Below are 19332 nucleotides of genomic sequence, written 5' to 3'. Positions count from 1 at the left end.
TTTTAATGCTTAGTGTATTCGCAAAGTTATTACACATTAGTGAAATATGCACACATGATGGTCCCTTCACAATAGTTAATGATGTTGTAGAGTACCATACACCTGGGGCGGAATTCTCCGCTCCCCACGCCGGGTGGGAGAATCGCGGGAGGGCCGGGCGACTCACGACACGCCGCCCTGGCATCCCCGCGATTCTCCCACCCCCCACTCAGATGAATCGCCACTCGCCATTTTTCACGCCAACCGCTGATTCTCCGGCCGGGATGGGCCGAGCAGCCTGACATTCCCGACCGGTACACGACGGCGGCAACCACACCTGGTCGCTGCCATCGTGAACGGCACCAAGGGCGCGATTCTCCGCAAATGCAGAGAGTCGTAAAGGCTGCCGTGAAACTGGCCGTGTTTCACGGCAGCCTCCGCGCCCCCTCCTGGGACCCGATTCTCCCCCCTCCCCCGGTCAGGGCTATCAGCGCGGCCCCGCGAAGCACGGCATCGCAGGCTTAGCGACCGTCATTAAGCCCGCGCGCCAAGGGTCACGGCGTGACCCACATGATGTCAGCCGCGCATGCGCGGATTGGACGGCTCCAACCCGCGCATGCGCAGATGACGTCATCACGCATATGCGTCAAACCCGTGCATGCACGGGCCGTCATGCCCCTCAGCCGCCCCACGGACTGATCCTGCGGGGCGGCCAGGGAACAAAGAGTGCGCAGGTTTCGGGCCCGCTGCCCGCGATCGGTGCCCACCGATCGCGGGCCCATGCCACCCTTGGCACAGCCGTGGTGCGGCCGTGCCAATCGGTGCCATGGTTGTCGGGAACGGCACTTTGCAGCCGTTTTCACGAACGGTGAGAGCAGGTGTGTTTGCGTTCGTGAAAATGGCCGTAAAGGCCTGGGAACTCGGCCCATCGGCTAGCGGAGAATCGCTGTTCACCGTAAAAAAACGGCGAGCAGCGATTCGTGTCGTGGGGCGGCTGTGGGGGGGAGAATAGCGGGAGGTCGGGAAAAATGTCAGGAAGGCCCTCCCGCTATCCTCCGACCCGTCGTGGGCAGCGGAGAATCGCGCCCCAAATCTTCGTTTGTGGCTTGTGGGAGGCGGAGAGGGGAGTGAGCACCACGGCCGTGCTCGGGAGGGGACTGGCCCGCGATCGGTGCCCACCGATCGCCGGGCCGGCTTCTCCAAGAGACGCACTCTTTCCTCTCCGCCACCCCGCAAGATCAAGCCGCCACGTCTTGCGGGGCAGCGGAGGGGAAGACGGCAACCGCGCAAGTGCGGCTGACGTCACATAGGCGCCGCCGTCACGTCATTTTCGGCATGCCGGCGGCCAAGAGTTACGGAGCACCGCTCCTAGCCCCCCGGGTGGGGGTGAATTAGGTGCGAGGAGCGGCCTCCAAGGCCGTCGTTAAACTCCGCCCAAGGCATTCAATTTGATAATACAAAACGAACAAACACCCAACAACATGTTGTCTTGCAAGGCCAAGTTATGTACCTGTGTTTTGGATAAAATGTATTGCTAATGAGGACAAATGAAGGAGGGGAAATGCTTAAAGTCACATCCATGGGTATGGTGATATACTTTGAGAATGTATGTTGTGAAGGGTGGCACGGTGGTTATCACTGTTGCCTCACGGCACCGAGAACCCGGGTTCTATCCTGGCCATTCCCCATGTGGAGTTTGCACATTCTCTCTGGGTCTCACCCCCACAACCCAAAGATGTGAGGCTAGGTGAATTGGCTCCTTAATTGAAAAAAAAACTGGATATTCTAAATGTAATAAAAAGTGAATGTATGTTGTGCAATGATATTTCGACCATATAAAAACACACATTTATTCACCATCATGGTGAAGCAAATTAAGGCCATTAAAAACCTTTCCATTTAACGTTTCCAAAACACAATATAGCACAACGTCAATGTCACAACGTCGATATCAAAGGGTTAGGGGATAAAGCCGGAAAGTGGAGTTATGATATATCAGCTATCGTTTTATTGAATGGTGGAGCAGCTCGAGGGGCCGTCCGCCTGTATATATTTCTTAGTTACATAATAGAGATGTCCTAACCAGTTCAAAGTATCACAGTCAGTTAAACGAAGACCCGGTGGACTGATTTGCCGAAGTAGTCATCATTCTCTGTAAACTGTAAAACTAATGCTGTGCTGAGACTAATGAAATTATTGGGCAGAATTACTAAGATTGCGCCGCTGTGGCTGCTCTTTTGAATAACTTCTGGCCGAATATTCTGACTGTGGGATTCAGTGCCATTTCACTCCTGCTCAATGGTGTACGCGCGCAGCACAATAAACCCATCCGAATCACAAACTAGCCGTGTTTGCTTTGTAACGTGCGCAAAGCTCTCTCCTTCCACATAAAGATTTAGTGGGTAATCTTTCGTTTCGACGTTTGATCGATCAGCTCAAATGTACAATGCGTTGATGCGAACCAGATTAAACCCGATATTGTCATTCGCCCACAATAACCATTCACTCGATAAAGACGCTTCCAAATTAAGATCCCCGCCGACCTTCTGAACTATCAGCTTCTCTGTATTTAGTTTACGGGTGAAATGCTCTCGCAGAAGTGATCAGGGCGACAGGTCCCGCTTACCTTTTTTTCCCCATTGAGGCTTTCCAAGATTTAACTTGCTTGAACTGATGATTTAAATGCATCTTAAGTTCAGTCGTTCCATTGTGTCTTTAGGGCAGAGAGACACTGTGGGTGCATGGACTGAATTTTGAAACTGCCAACCCCAATGTGATTCAGCACTCCAAACAGCGATCTTCCAGCGATTGGGGGGCGGGGGGAGGCGGGTGAATATTCCTCCTCAACCTTCAGGCTCAAGAAGCCAAGCTGCCCCGATCAACAAGCAAGAAGCCAAATCGGCCAGCAGCCGCTTCCCTCGTCCCTCACTTGTGCCGCGCACGAACGTTGCACGGAAACGTGCTCTTCACATCGACAATAAGTCCAACCTGACACACGTTAACCTGCTTCTTTTTCTTTTAAGTTGGGGGGGGGGGGGGTAGCGAGAGTTGACATTTAAAAAAAGTATCCAGCTCCTCTGTAACTATGGGTCGTTTTAGAAATGGAGACGCGTGGAAACAATTACTTCACGTTCATTTGAACTTCACACAAACACGACAGTTTGCACCAAACGTACTGTTGTTGCCCGCCTTCGAACAGCCTGACATGTGGGAAGGGACTGACGGAGTTGTCTGCTCCGCTGCCCTGGGAGCGAGTGTTTTCTGCCGGTCTCTGGCTGCCCGCTCTCCGGGTGGAGAGCCTGATTTCCCCCCGCCCCTGTTACACAGAGCCCTTTGCAATAAGGATGAGGACGCTCTTGCCGAGGGAAGAAGTGTTCTCCATCCAGCAAGAAACTGTGGCTATTTGGAATCCGCAGTTATTGCACAGTCTTTACTCCTCTCCAAAGCGACGGGTCCCAAACACAAAAGCGGCGCCGTTCCTGCTCAGACCCCCAACCAACCAGACACACACACACAGTAACAAAAACACTGTAACCTTCTTCACAGTAAAACAAAAGAGAACTCGGTCAAACCTTACCAGCGGAGATTATTTTGCTCCCCGAGTCTTATTTTTAATCATCAGACACGAATCAGCCAAACCGGTCGCTTGAAGCGGGAGCAAAACCCCTCGGTCTGCACGAGGGTTAAAAAGAGCGGGAGGAGAGCGCGAGTGAGTGGGCGGCGCGGCTGCTCCCCCGCAGGTGGACCCGATCAAGTCACCCCATCCCCCAAACAAAATCCCGGCGCTGCTGCTCTGCCTGGTTCGGGCGATGTTATCTCAACCGTGTCAATGTGAAACTCAAGACAATTCTTAATCTGCTTCCAAATGTATTTCCCGAAGCCACGCGGAGACCATTTTATTGACTCTTCGTCTTTCTCTGCGAGGATCCAGGTAGGGTGGTCTTTCAGAGAGTCGGTGCAGACGCAATGGGCTGAGTGGCCTCCTTCTGCACTGTGCGGATTCTCTGATTCTATGGGTGGGTGTCAGGAGCTTTGTAGCCGACAGCTTAAATAATCACGTTCAGCTCTCCTTCCTGCAGATAAATTTCCACTTGTCCACTGAAATTCAATTGTGCCAGGGAAACAACACAGTTGGTATCGGTTATCTTAGTACCTATCCGTAAATAAGTAGAAAAGTGTTTTAAAATAATAAACTTTTTGTGAATAAACACTCTTCTATGATTGCAGGAATCACATGGAAACACAACAACTTTTTGAACTTAATGTTGCAATGAAGCCTCTTGGTTTTACTCTCTCCCCAAACACTGAAAGGATGTGGGAAATATCTACATTATGCACAAGATTGTAAGCATATATATTTAGCTGGACCAACAAACACCATAGCTGCAAATTTAATGGGTTGGGTGGGGGTAGGTGCAGTTTTGGGATGGGCAAACCCCCAGGTCCTGGTTAATTTAACAGTTGGACCTAGTTAACATTTTTGGTCTCCATTTCCCAGCCACAGGAAATCGAGATCGGGAGGTTGGCTGTCTGCCCACTGGCCAGTGCAGTCTGCAGAACCAAGTCTGATTCAAGGAGCAGAGGAGAGCATCATGGGGGGGGGGGGGGGGGGGGTTGCGGTTGGGAGAGAGACATTAGGGGTCCAAGGGGGGAATAGTGGGGAATCTCAAGAGATTGAGGGTCATGGAGGGTACATTCTTCGGGGAAGAGGAGAAAATATCATAGAAGAGGTCAGAGTGTTACAATAGAGAAAATCAGAGAGGGCCCCTGGAGCACATGAGAGGTGGCGGTGGCACAAGGACATTGCGGGCCTTGAATGACAGTGGGAAGGCAATGGATCATATGCGATGGGGATCCGACCAATGGAGAGGTTAAAATATTTCTTTGGCAGGGGAATTCACCTCCTGGAATCACGTAAGTTGCACCTCCCTGCCCCCATCACACAAATCCAAAACATAGAGCCAAAAACAACTTAAGTAATAGACACCCAAGGAACTCAAGGAGAGAGGGTGATGCTTGAAAAAACAGTATCTGCTGACAGAGTGGTCACACATGGGGGTTTTAAACAGAAAGCATAGTCGTAGACAGTGGAAAAACTGAGAATTTGGTGAGAGGGGGAATGCAATGCAGAGGGGAAGAAGATACTGTTCTTTTGCTTCCGATGCTTGTGTATGTGTAAGCTTGAGGCAGCAACTATTTAGCATAATAATCATATGTTTTAGTCTAAAAACAGAAACTGGAACAGAAAAAAAGAGCTGACAACAAACTACAAATTATTTAGTCTAAGATATGACAGAGCAGGTTGTGTGCCTGAACAGTTGAATGTGGGAATTTGTGGATAGTGAGTCTATCCCAAGCAAATGGTACCTGGTGTAGATGTGTCTGTTTAGAATTTCTTTTGGCTTAATATCATTGAGTTGGAGGCACTCTGACACAGAAGGGAGGACGAGAAGTATCTGGACAGTTGGTTCCAGACCTCAGTCACACTTTCTAGAGGTCCTATTCTATAATTTAGTTTCTAGTACCTGATGCACTTCCCAGCATGCCCTGAATAAAGAAGCATGCCAGAAGAACAAAGGGATTCTCAAGACAGTTGAAATCCAGAGTACTTCAGTCCTAATTTATCAAGAAATTTTAAGTATATTGTTTTATTTTCTACATTGATTTAGTTGAAGCAAGATTGGTCAATTTAGAACAAAGCTATTTTTGAAGTTTATTTCTTATACATTTTGAAACCTTTTTAGCACCGTTTGAGACCATATTTTACCATGTACGCATTTTATTGTTAGAGTATGTTAAACCTTCATAGAATCACTACAGTGCAGAAGGAGGCCATTCATCCCATCAAGTCTTCACTGACCCTCTGAAAGAGCACCCTACCTATGCCCAGCCCCCACCCTATCCGTGTAACTCAGTAAGCCCACCCTTACATTTAGGACACTAAGGGGCAATTTAGCATGGTCAATCCACCTGACTTGCATATCTTTGGACTGTGGGAGAAAATCAGAGCACCCGGAGGAAACCCAAGCAGATATTGAGAGAACTTACAAACTTCCACACAGACAGTAACCCAAGGCTGGAATTCGGTTCTTGCCGCTGTGAGGCAGCAGTGCTAATCACTGTGCTGACATGTTGCCCTTATGTTGTTGTTAACCAGTGTTGGCAACCAACTAACTAATGAGGTTATTTTGCAATTGCAGGATTGCTCCACATTGCAGCAGAATAGAGTCAATGAAAAGAAATTGCAGCCAGTCCAATATCTCAACAGTGAAACCAAGATTGGAAGAAATGAGATTATGTCGAACCTAATGTAATAATTTCTATCACAATCATTGACTGCCTTTCAGTGAGAATTTGGGTAGCTTGATGAAATAGTTTTAGATTATTTATGGTCTGGCATCATTTGTTACACTTACCTTATCCCACTAATGGCTATGATTTTAACGTAACATTAGTGTGGTGAATTGAAGATTTGGAGAAAACATAAGGCCAGTATTTGAATCTGGAGCAAATTTTGAGTAGGTTGATGTCTAAAGTGAAAATTAAACCATTCATCCACCACACTGCCGCAGATGGTTTGACTCCAGGACTTCATTTACATCCTACTGGCTAGCTGTCTGCCAAAATTGGGCAGCTGACAGACTGTTGGCTGAGTAAAATAACAAGGCGCTGAACTAAATCATAAGGTTTTTAGCAAGGTGTTCTCGGTGGGAAGGGGGAGGTCTGAGGCAGCAGAGACTCTGGGCTAAACTTTATCTTGATGGCGCTGATCATGGCAGTAGTGCTGTGTCCACTAGTGTGTCAGGAGGCTGGCTGTACATGATCTCAGCGCCAGCTGGCCAGGTAAGGACTGTGTGACACAGGGGCCATGTGCAAAGCGTGGGAGCCATGCAATACAGGTGGTGCCATGACAGGCAATGGTACCACAAGTAAAGAGCTGCCTGCTGTGTATTCATTGCTGCCTGAAACAATGATTCCTTCCTGGTGCTGTTGCCGTTTGTTGTTTCTCTTCTGCTACCCGGAGTGGTCCTGCTACTGCTGGATCACTCCAACAGCTACTGTTGCCTTCAGACATCCTGCTGGGCTCCTCATCCTCTTACTGAAAATTCAAAGCAAACAAGGATCTCACTGGAAAGCAACACCAACAATAGGAGAAGGAAGACCATGGACGATTCCACAGTTCAGTGATGCCTCCCTGCAGGTTCTCCTCCAGGCTACAAGGATAAGGCAGGAGGTTATCTTCCACAGGGGTGGCAATGGGAGAAGGCCCCACCTGACCAAGAAAACCAGAAGAAATCAGCTGCCATAGGATCACCCCCAGGAACCAGATCATGTGTCAAAAGCATATCAGTGGCCTCCTTTGGTCTGCCGAAGTGAGTACTCAATTCCTTTGGAGCTTTCATGTGGTAACACAAGAGAGTTTGTGTGGTACCAAGGGAGTGTTCACCCAGTCGTGGAATGTAAAGCAGGATATCCTGTCAAAGGCGCCTTTCAGAGAGGCACCTGCATATGTTTGTTAACTCCCACAATTTCCTGGAGAGTAGCAATATGCAAGTGGCATACATGTGGCCCTATCATTACCCACTGATTCCCACTAGCGTAGGATTACCCACTAGAGGGAAACTAACGCTCTCTCAGAGGAAAGCACAGCAGATAACAGTGATGAAAGTGTGCTGTGCCTTCATATCCTCAACCCCCCCCCCCATGGAAAAGGATACCTTGAAGTTGGCCGTGCAGCCTTTCAGGGATGCTAACCCAAGACAGTGAGTCAACAACTGTGGGTGCACATTGTTCAATCTGGCACGCAGAAGTCGTAGAACTAGTTGATCAATTTTGAACCATGGATTCCCACAGAAAACATGGCTGGGATGAGGAAATGGGTAGCCCTTAATCCTTGCATGTTTATCATAGAATTTACAGTGCAGAAGGAGGCCATTCAGCCCATCCAGCCTGCACCAGCTCTTGGAAAGAGCACCCTAGTTAACCACACACCTCCACCCTATCCCCACAACCCCATCTAATCCAAGGGCAATTTGGCATGGCCAATCCACCAAACCTGCACATCTTTGGGCTGTGGGAGGAAACCGGAGCACCCGGAGGAAATCCATGCACAGACAGGGAGAACGTGCATACTCCGCACAGACTGTGACCCAAGTGGGAATCGAACCTGGGACCCTGGTGCTGTGAAGCCATAGTGCTAACCACTATGCTACCGTGCTGCCCCACATTACCTACTCATGCATTTCGAGATTGAGACACCAGGGCTCAGCCACCTCTATGTTTCCACACAGCTATACACTGTGCTCCTGGGGATGCGTTAATGGAGTTCCAATTGAAGGAGGCAACAGCAGGGCTGATTAAAAGGTAAGATTTTATGAGAATGTTGCTGAAAAGATATATGGCTCACAGGAAACGACTCTGTAATATGTTGTCCCAAACCTCCCTTGTTCACTGCCTGTGGTCCAAGAGGTTCCTTATCTTCCTTGCCTGGTGAGCAGGTTCCTCCACATCTTCATTGTCAGAGAATGCATCGTGATCAACAATGTCCTCATTGTTCAAAGCCTCCTTCTTCTGAAGTGAACATTAGACATACAAGACCATTGCTGGGCATACCGAATGTCTCAGATCAAGGCAACAAAATAACCTATGAAGAATGCCGGTAGCCTGCTCACTGGCCACTCCAGTTGACCTCTAGCAGGTGGTGTAGATCCTTTCTACATCCAGGTCTGGGTTCCTCACAGGTGTGAGTCGCCATGTCTTTAGTCGAAGAGTTTGGAAAAGCTGTTAATTGCCAAAGTTATTATTCAATTTGACTGCTCCCTCAGAACCATGCATCTGGAGGATCCCCTTTCAATCAGGGCACACCATTATGACATTGCTGGAATGGAAGCCCTCTCTGTTGATAACTGCTGTCAGCTGACCCATAGGAGGCACATGTGTGCCAATTAGTGACATCCTCCAACTAGGGGAATCCAGCAATGGTCCCAAAGCTTTCCATATGGCTGTCTGTATTGGTGCCGTAGCCCTCTTAAAACAGGGAATCGGTCACCTCCATGATGCAATGGTCACTGCAGACTGGGAAATACTCAATTGGGAATGTCCCAATAGATCCCTGAAAAGAACCAGAGGTGTAAAGTTGAGAGCCATGGTTATCTTCAGGGCCACTGGCATCGAGTTTCTACCAAACCACATGGGTCTCAACTGATCTTATATAATCATTGTGCAGGGATCAGTAATGATCTCCCCAGAGGGTCACAGTCTTCATCTCTGCAGGAGTTCAGCTTCGGGTGGTATGCGGTCTTCTGGGAATATGCTCTGCTGCACATACATGGCTCTTGGCATGCTCACTGTGCTCTTCTCTGCCATGTCCATCCTGACGCTGGCCTGCTTGCTGGTTGTGAGGTTGGTGATGTGCCCCAATCAGTGCTGGACCAATCTCCTTGTCTCCATGCCCCCCCCCTCCCCTCAGTGTTGGCACCTCCTCCTCCCTTCTGCCAACATCTGTCAGTTTCCTCTGTGCACCCTTACTGCCACTGCACACTAGTTCACCCGATAACTTTGGTGGAGAGGCAGTAGTTCCTTGTCAACGCCCATTACATTGCCACCTCTGAAGCCAAGTGATGCACTACTGCAATGATAAAATCCAAATCACTGCGCAATATTTCATTTAAAGGAACTTTAAGTGCCTCAAGTGGTGTCCCACTGTCTCAATCTAAGAAGTCTGCGTCATGCATGGTTCTTGTGGTGATATGCATCACTGTAAATACACAACAACTAAGTAAACACTAGAGGGAGCACCAGAGACAGCATGACATGCAGACATACAGCTAATGAACACATAGAACAGGACACTGCCAATGGGCAGTCAAGACACCCAGAGGTGACACTACCACAAGGGGGCAATCCATATAAAAGGATAGGGCACAGATGCTCTTTCTCTTTCCACAGGCGACACTTAGAGAGAAGGACAGGGGCAGATCAGAGCATCACGCCCACCGCATGGATTAGAGCAGACTGGTTAGTTAGACTGAGTTACTATAGCAAGATTAGCAGGAGAGTCGAACTCAAGTAGGAGAATTGTTAACTGTTCAATAAATGTGTTAAACCTATCTCCAAGTCTGAACCTTCCTTTGTCAGAGCACACATCAAGGAAGCAGCTTCTGCTACATGAAGAAGCATAACACAACAGTTCTCATCAGTGGTAAAATTCGGAATTGGAGTCACAATGTTCCAGGCACTCCCCTTCCTCTTCGCTCACACTGGGGGCTCGGTAAAATTCCATCCTTACTTTCTTTGTGAAGCTTGTGTATAAACTGGTGCTGCCGACACGGATGCAGCTTGTAGCAAGCTGTGCAAGTCACATGCGCTCAGACTGCTGGTGGATCCAGCAAACACTATATGCAACTACAAAATAAGGAAAGCAGAGGAGCATTTTGATTAGCGTAATCCCAGACACAAGAGGAAATAAATTCTATCAACCTATTGGATTCTAATGTTCGTCTCAAGCTGGTATCAGGCATTTTGATGCACAGCTGTGGCAGGAACACCAATCTGAAAGACAATCGAGGAAACTGGATACAGTAATTTATGGTTGTTTGATTGGTTTCAGCAGTACCGACAGTGAATTCTTAGAGGCAAACAGAGTTAAAGGAACATGACAGCATGCAGCATCTTCATGCAGAAAAGCTAAAAAAAATCAACGCATCAACTTGGGTTTGATTGTGACAGACTATGAAAAGTATACGTTAGCATTATATCAAGAATATTAGCATACATTGTGGGAAGCAAAACATTTAATTGCGGAAGAATATGGTGGTGAAAATTGCAAAATCATTTGCACCACACACCCAAACTGGATTTTTCAAGTGACACCAATATGTAAATGCAGCTGTTCAAAATAGGTTAGTTCATCCTTTAAACCTTGTAGCAATAGATATTTTAAAATCATGTTTGATCAACAAACTTAAGTACAGAAGGGAACGCGACATTATCCAATCGCTATGCACATTGTCATATTCTGGTACAGTTGAAATGCATATATTTTCTAGGTTTGACTGAAGTGCTGGACACTGATTATGCTGGTCCCAATATTCACCACCCCCTTTCCTCCCCCACAACTGGCAGAAGGAGGTTGGGAGGAGGAAGTTAAAATACTGAAAAACAGAGAGCGCATTCTTAAACTAACACATAAGCACCCGTTTTATTGACAGTGCGTGGGTCCAATCTTGAAGAGGTATTTTAAAATCGGGCTCCAAAAATGCGATTGAGGGCCCTATTTCTATGTCGACGTTTCCCACCCGGTTTTCCCAGGGTTCGGAAAAATTGGCTTAAAGTGGAAAGAGGACCTGCTAAACACAGATGTTAAGTTTTTTATAGCACTCTTTGAGGGCCAGGAAGACCTAAGTGTTCCCCTGGCTCCTCAAGAAAATGCTCAGTCTCCCAATGGTCCCTCACAATTGACGACCTCCCCCTTCAATTTGAAGTCTGCCTCGAATCTCCTAGCCGCCTCCACAGATGATCGCAATTGCCAACGATGATCGCAATTGCTAAGTGTATCCATAAATCTGCTGACCACCTCCCTGATCCCCACAACTGAACCCTGTCCCACATTCTCGATTCCTGGCGTCCAAGAGTGCTTTGGCATTGCTGAGTTTCTGACTGGTAGCCTGCTTCTTCCACCAACCCCATAAATATCAGGACCCATTGATCAGACTGGCAGAAATGCTCATATTAGCAATGAGTATAGAATAATGACTATGTGTAAAGATGATAATATAGAGCAGTACTAATATGAAACCTGTACTGCATGTTTTAGCGGCATATTGTTTGATATTATTGTTGTTCTGACTTTGGAATTAAAGTTGCTTTAAGATGTTGCAAATATATTTTTATCAGGCTTTGCTGCAGTAATGAAAATTCAGAAGAGCATGATGGAGGAGGGGGCAGCCTGGTGGCTGGTAGGTGCATAACTTCAAAGTACTATCTACGAACATATTTTCCTTAAGAAAATACTTCCAAAAGCTTACTTGTATTTAAAATCACAAGGTCTCACACGTTGTGACAGAGGTTAGATTGCTGCAAATTGGGAGAAGTTAATATCTCAAAAGTTTATAAGAGATCTCCCTAGAGACAGTGAGGTAAATGAATATATTCTAATTTCCTTCCTCACTAAAGATAGTGAAGTTAAAATTCACCACTATTCTTAGAATTCCCCCTATACCAAAAAGGGTCGATATTCTAAATGGTGAACAGGGATTCTCACTCCCTGACTCCAATGCAGGCTTCGGTGGTTGCTATTCAGGTCAAACTATATTTTCAAATTATCCCCCGGTATAACCCATACCTTCACCAAAGAATTTTACCTACTTACCCCTTAGTAGTAAATGTTTACATCAAAGATACTTTTTAACAATCAAAGTGAAATAAACTAATTTACAGTAAAGTTGTTAAAACTTTATAACTGTTCGAAAGAGAATATAAACCCGAAGAAAAGGGACAGCCAGCAGAGCCAGCTCTCACAGCTCAGTACATGGGAAGGATATAACACAGCAACCGAGTTCACCAGCGAATACATCTCAAGAAGACCTGTCGATGTCCTGGGTCCTGCGTTGTTAAGTAAGTAAAGTAGGCTAATAACCACTGTTTCAGGTTAAAACTTTTACGTTATTTTATTATTATTATTTTTTTTAAGCTGTAAACACTTTCTTTACAGAAAGGTAATAAGATCTTGCTTCTGGATCCTTCCTGTTGGTTGAAGGCACCTTCAGGCCCACCTTGACATCAATCTTCTTTAAAGTCTGGTCTTCTTGAGATGTATTCGCTGGTGAACTCGGTTGCTGTGTTCTATCCTTCCCATGTACCGAGCTGTGAGAGCTTGCTCTGCTGAAAATTAGTTTCTTTCACTTTGATTGTTAAAAAGTATCTTTGATGTAAACATTTTCATACAACTAATTATTCATTTTGGGCATGATCTGATTACATTGTCCTTTGTGATGTTCAAAAAATGCTTTGGTTTCAATAGGTGTTACTTCTAATTTCTGTCATTTGAATAATTTAATTTTCCAATTGTCCCCAGCTCATAATGTTGCCTTTGATTTTGACTTTAAATTATGTTCCTCATAGACAGGTTGTCTCCAGTTTTCTTTTAATTGACTTGTGTTAGTAGAATTTTACACTTAGAATTGACACCAAATTCGACTGAGCATCATCCATCCTTTCCAGCTGTTTACTAAGAGAGTTAATTTCAGTGAAGGTGTGAAACCTTTGCTTTTAACTATATGCTAAAATTTTACTTGGTTATGACTTAAAATACCTGCCTGTTTTAAACATTCATCACTTAATTCAATTGAAACTCTCATCCATGCTTTTCTAGAAACTTCCTAAGATAGTTACATTCAATGAAGGTGTGAGCCATTGTTTTAGCTTATTACATGAAACCTTTGTGTGCTATTAACCTTTTGTGGGATCTTTCCCTGTATCCTCTCAGACCAGATATTGCCAGACTTCCATGTTTCAAATGTCACATTTTTCTGTATTTTCAAGAACACCCCGTCTTGACATTTGAAACATAACTATATCATTTGGTTAATTGCCCCCCCCCCCAGCCAATTGTACTGACTAACATATATCCCTGATCTTTGTCATTTGTATGCATGTGTTGCAATTTTAAATTGTGCACCAAAATCAATTCGTAAATGTATCCATGTCTCAGACCAGTGTTGATAAGAGTCTTTTTTTTTTCGTTCAAGTCCAATTACCCTGAACCATAGCCATAGCCGCTCAGGAAAGTAACACAATCGCTTTCTGTGTGCTCCACTACCTCCAAAGCATTTTACTTCCTTGGGGTAGCAGCACCATAGAAGCTTCCTCATGTCCCTTAAAAACAGCACACAACTCAGTCCATCAGTAACCAAAACTGTCTTTTGTCCATCACTGGCTGTTAAGTGTCCCACTTCTCCGTCATCCAAATTGCTTTTTATTTCTCATTGGAATGGTAAATTATGATATCATGTACGACCCACTGATTCCCTTGCTTCATTAATTTCAAAGGTTCAATTGATCCTGCTTGTATTCCTAACTTCTCCACATTAATGTCTAACATTGTCCTGAACTATGTATGTCTTCTAACCCCTGGTTTACATGAGAGAATATCTTTCTGACAAATTTCCTTCAAATCCCTTCCATCTGTCATCATTTCCCTTACAACATGAAAGTGTATATTTTCCATTACAGCATTTGCAGCACAATATGCCAACAGTATTCGCAAAACCACATCGAACTGTCACATTTTCCAAATAAATTCTCCCTATTGTTAAATACATAGTATTAAAAAAAATTAAGTCTTATCTTAACACATTACTCATTACCTAACCACAGAAATAGACTGTGTATTACAACTTTACATATTTTCAACTGTTATCACAATTTTAATACTAAAAATAAGATACAATATCGACACATCCCTTCGTGGCTTTGGGACCAATAATTATTACATACTAAATATGGTGTAACAACAACATCAATATTATTTGTGATGTTCTATGCAGTTAAATTAAGAAAACACACCAAACCACGACTATTCCCCCTCTATTAAAACATTCACACAGTTTAGAAATGCGGATCAAGTTCTTCAACGGCACACATACTCCCCCTATCATATATAGCACTCCCTACCAATTTACATGAAATTTCTTTCTTTAATAACGATTACAGCTCTTCAATGTAATATTGTTTTCTGCAATGGTAACAAATTTCCCGCCGTAGTATCAAGCTACAAAAATTGTTAAACGATTATCATTTATCATGTTGGGGTTCCTCGTCAGTCGCCGCTATCTGCCGAGACCCTTAATAACTCCACCGCGTAGTACATACCCCATGGAGACCCCAGATCACCCATCAGCTAATGTCCAGTTGGAGATGTCTGACCGGAGGTTTCACTGTTCAGTAATAATTTGATATTTTGATTTGTTTCTAACCCGTAAAGTTTTCCTCCGGGCTCTGTCATTTAATTCCCTCACATATGTAGCCAATTGTATCATTAGTTTCCCCCCAATCCTGTCTAAAACATTCTTCTCTGGAGTGTAGTTCTCTTCCTTCTTGTGAACTGGTTTGTTATTTATTTTTTCCATCTGAAAAATCAAATGAACAGATCAAGGGTGGAGAGGGCCCTTATCTTTAATTTGTACTTCCTAATTTCATTTGGTTAACCCAGAAGTGCCCTCTCCAGGACTTCCGGATTTCTTTTGCCACCATTTCTTTTTCAACAGGTTTATGTTCCTTATCATTGATGTACATCATACAATTAAGGCCTCTTAAGCCTCCTCCTCTGTCATTGCACTCCTGAGTGAGATTCGAAGAATCACAAACTCCTCCTCTGCTCACCCAGTGATCCAATCTGGTCAAAACCTTACCCTGATACTTTCCTGATATTTCTACTGCATTTACTTTAATTACTTTATTTTGATTACGACTGGATTTTTATGAAAGTATGTTCCAAACATGACATTTTAACTTTATCATCTGTCCAATCAATGCTGCTAACATGTTTTAACTCACTGTCTTCCCACCAATTGGGTCATGTGCTTTAATTGTGATACAATGTATTTTGCTCCAGACATCATGCTTCTCGATGAGATTACATTGATGATTTGGAGTTGGGGACCAAGGGCAATGTGTCCAAGTTTGCAGATGACACTAAGATGAGTGGTAAAGCGAAAAGTGCAGAGGATACTGGAAGTCTGCAGAGGGATTTGGATAGGTTAAGTGAATGGGCTTGGGTCTGGCAGATGGAATACAATGTTGACAAATGTGAGGTTATCCATTTTGGTAGGAATAACAGCAAACGGGATTATTATTTAAACGATAAAATATTAAAGCATGTCGCTGTTCAGAGAGACTTGGGTGTGCTAGTGCATGAGTCACAGAAGGTTGGTTTACAAGTGCAACAGGTGATTAAGAAGGCAAATGGAATTTTGTCCTTCATTGCTAGAGGGATGGAGTTTAAGACTAGGGAGGTTATGTTGCAATTGTATAAGGTGTTAGTGCGGCCACACCTGGAGTATTGTGTTCAGTTTTGGTCTCCTTACTTGAGAAAGGACGTACTGGCGCTGGAGGGTGTGCAGAGGAGATTCACTAGGTTAATCCCAGAGCTGAAGGGGTTGGATTATGAGGAGAGGTTGAGTAGACTGGGACTGTACTCGTTGGAATTTAGAAGGATAACATCAAAAACTTCTGGAGAGGGCCAAAGTTAGGAGAAACTGGCTTGAGGAATGGTGGCTCACCAGTGGCTATCTGGATGTCCGAATGCCATCAATGTTGAATGTAAACTTTGGAGGTCCTGCGCCCTATTAAAATTAGGGCAGCACGGTAGCATGGTGGTTAGCATAAATGCTTCACAGCTCCAGGGTCCCAGGTTCGATTCCCGGCTGGGTCACTGTCTGTGCGGAGTCTGCACGTCCTCCCCGTGTGTGCGTGGGTTTCCTCCAGGTGCTCCGGTTTCCTCCCACAGTCCAAAGATGTGCAGGTTAGGTGGATTAGCCATGATAAATTGCCCGTAGTGTCCTTAAAAGTAAGGTATGGGGGGGGTTGTTGGGTTACGGGTATAGGGTGGATACGTGGGTTTGAGTAGGGTGATCATTGCTCGGCACAACATTGAGGGCCGAAGGGCCTGTTCTGTGCTGTACTGTTCTATGAGGGGGGATCTTATAGAAACATTTAAAATTATGAAGGGAATAGATAGGATAGATGCGGGCAGGTTGTTTCCACTGGCGGGTGACAGCAGAACTAGGGGGCATAGCCTCAAAATAAGGGGAAGTAGATTTAGGACTGAGTTTAGGAGGAACTTCTTCACCCAAAGGGTTGTGAATCTATGGAATTCCTTGCCCAGTGAAGCAGTTGAGGCTCCTTCATTACATGTTTTTAAGGTAAAGATAGATAGTTTTTTGAAGAATAAAGGGATTAAGGGTTATGGTGTTCGGGCGGGAAAGTGGAGCTGAGTCCACAAAAGATCAGCCATGATCTAATTGAATGGCGGAGCAGGCTCGAGGGGCCAGATGGCCTACTCCTGCTCCTAGTTCTTATGTTCTTATGTTCTCTATTTCAACTGTATGTTTACCCAGAATCTGAACAATCTTGTCTTTACATTTTACAGCTTCACTGATTATTTTCCCTGCAGTTTTAGTTGGTAGCTTCACCCAAACTTCGTCTCCTACTTGATAATTTCCAGATTCACTCGGGCCCCCTTGTCCCTGGGAGACAGAGGTTCCGAGATTACTATTAAGATCAAACACTATTCTTTCAATGTCTTTATCCCAGCCTTTATCATTCTGATTCTTTATGGTTCAATCCTTTACTTTTCTTACAGACCTCTCAGCCATTCCATTACTCTCAGGTGCATATTTCACAGCCCAATTGATTGTTATTCCTCTGTCAGCACAAAAGTTAATAACAGCATTATTTCTAAAGTGCGGCGCATTGTCCATCCGGATCGATTCTGGTCTACCTCTTGAGGTCATCATTTCTGCCAATACCCTTTTGGTCGTGGCTCCATTTGCTTTGCTGGTTGCTCTGAGGTCAATTTCCCCCGTGCAGCTATCAGTTTTGACTAAAAAGTACAAATTACCTTTGCTGCTTCTGGGAAAAAGTGATCCTGCATAATCTAATGACCATTCTTGCATTAGTTTCTCAGTTTTTATGCTCCCATATGTTTTATTCCCTCTCTGTCCTCCACAGGCCATACATCTCTCACATTTTCTCCTTACTGCCGTTAAGTGTTGTCTCCAATAGGCTATTTTAATTCCCAACTTTTTCAACTCCCTTGTGACTACAACATGACCCCCATGCCCTGTGGCTTCATGTATTTGCTTAATTATCATTTGAAGGTCGGCTGCTGTGTTCCCAAGAGTCCCCAAGATTATCGTCCTAAGTCTGGCTAATTCATCCACTTCCTGATTCCCCTTGCACAGTTCCCCAGTTCCTTTTGTGTGTGCTTTTTGATGAATTGTCTGGATTTCCATATCTGCTAAAATGTTATCTATCTCTTCCCACTGTTCTTTCTGTTCCAGTAGTTTATTTCTACCATTCATCCAACCATTTAGTTTCCAAAACTTCAATTCTTTCATCAATCCTTGCTGCACGAAAAAGCTATTGGTTACAACGGTTATTTCCTGCAGCTTTCTCTGCTGATACTCCTTTAACCCTTGCAATACTCCCTCTACCTCAGCTGTCTGAGCTGACCCAATGATTATTCCCTGTTCCTCCACTACTATCTTTCCTGAATTGTTAAAAAATGAATGCCCATCTGGCTTGTTCTTCGTCCTTCTTCACTTTACTACCATCGGTATATAATACCCAAGCATTCACCAACTCCATTTTACTAACTGGTTCATCAAGTTTCTGTCCCTTTTTAATGTTGTAAATAAACATTAAGTCAGGGTTTAGAAGAATGGTTTCCCATCTTTCCCATCAAGCTGTATTCGCGCCTTGCTGGCAAATCTGTCTCTTGGTTAGCTCCTTTAATTCCAAAAACTCAGTTGTGACATACATTTTCTTACCACCCGACAAGTTTTCTATCTCTGCTATTCTTTTTGTTATAGCTGCTGGACATTTCTCGATGTCTGAAAATTTTTGTTCAGCTCTCGACCAGTTTCCTGTCAGATGTTTGATAGGTGTCTGATTGCTATGATTAGCAAGCGCCATACCATATCTATTTTTATATATGTCTAATTTAATGCTTAAATCATCATCTTCTTGTCTCCCAACTAATGGTCCCGATATCGCAACTGCTGCCTTTAACTGATCTAACCCCCTCTGGGACTCGCTGGTCCAAATAAAATCCCCTTTCAATGTTTCATAAATGGATTTAGCATAAAGACTAAAGTCCTTCACTACTGGCCTTAAATATCCCAATATTCCCATTATTTTTTAAACCCCTTTTTTCGAAACGGGCGCAGTAATTTCAGCTACCTTCTTCCTCATTTCAATACTGGCCTCTCTACCTTCCTTCGATACTGAATAACCTAAATAGTTGACTTCGCTTCTCCCACTTTGACATTTCTTTAGCCCTATTTTAAAGCCTGCTTCACTAAGTGTCTTAATTATCCTGGCCACTCTTTCCACATGTTTGTCCTGATCGTCATCTCCAATTAATATATCATCGATATATACTAAAGCCAAATCATCTTTAATCAGTTCCCTGACTATTGCCTGAAAGTGATTCGGAGAATTAACATATCCTTGTGGCAGTCTACAATATACATAATGCTTAGTTCTGAAGGTGAATGCTGTTTTCTCCCTGCTGTCTGGGTCTAATGGAACACTCCAAAATCCATTTGCCAGATCTATACTAGTTAAGTA

General features: G+C 44.5%; 1 protein-coding gene across 2 annotated transcripts in view; it reads right to left on the bottom strand.

Moving 5' to 3' along the window:
* adcy2a (adenylate cyclase 2a) overlaps nt 1-3681 on the bottom strand; it is an 840666-nt gene extending 836985 nt beyond the window's left edge. Inside the window, exon 1 of one of the 2 annotated variants that reach the window (XM_038797200.1) lies at nt 3557-3681. The gene's annotated coding sequence lies outside the window, so the exon portion shown is untranslated. Of the gene's footprint in view, nt 1-2605; nt 2974-3556 lie in introns of those variants that run through there. The other variant, XM_038797201.1, reaches the window with a different exon arrangement.
* Nucleotides 3682-19332: the final 15651 nt, after the last annotated feature.

Source organism: Scyliorhinus canicula, chromosome 5 (genome assembly GCF_902713615.1).
Source record: "Scyliorhinus canicula chromosome 5, sScyCan1.1, whole genome shotgun sequence".
Taxonomy (NCBI): domain Eukaryota; kingdom Metazoa; phylum Chordata; class Chondrichthyes; order Carcharhiniformes; family Scyliorhinidae; genus Scyliorhinus; species Scyliorhinus canicula.
Note: the sequence above shows the minus strand (reverse complement) of the source record. Positions and strands in the feature narration are given on the sequence as shown.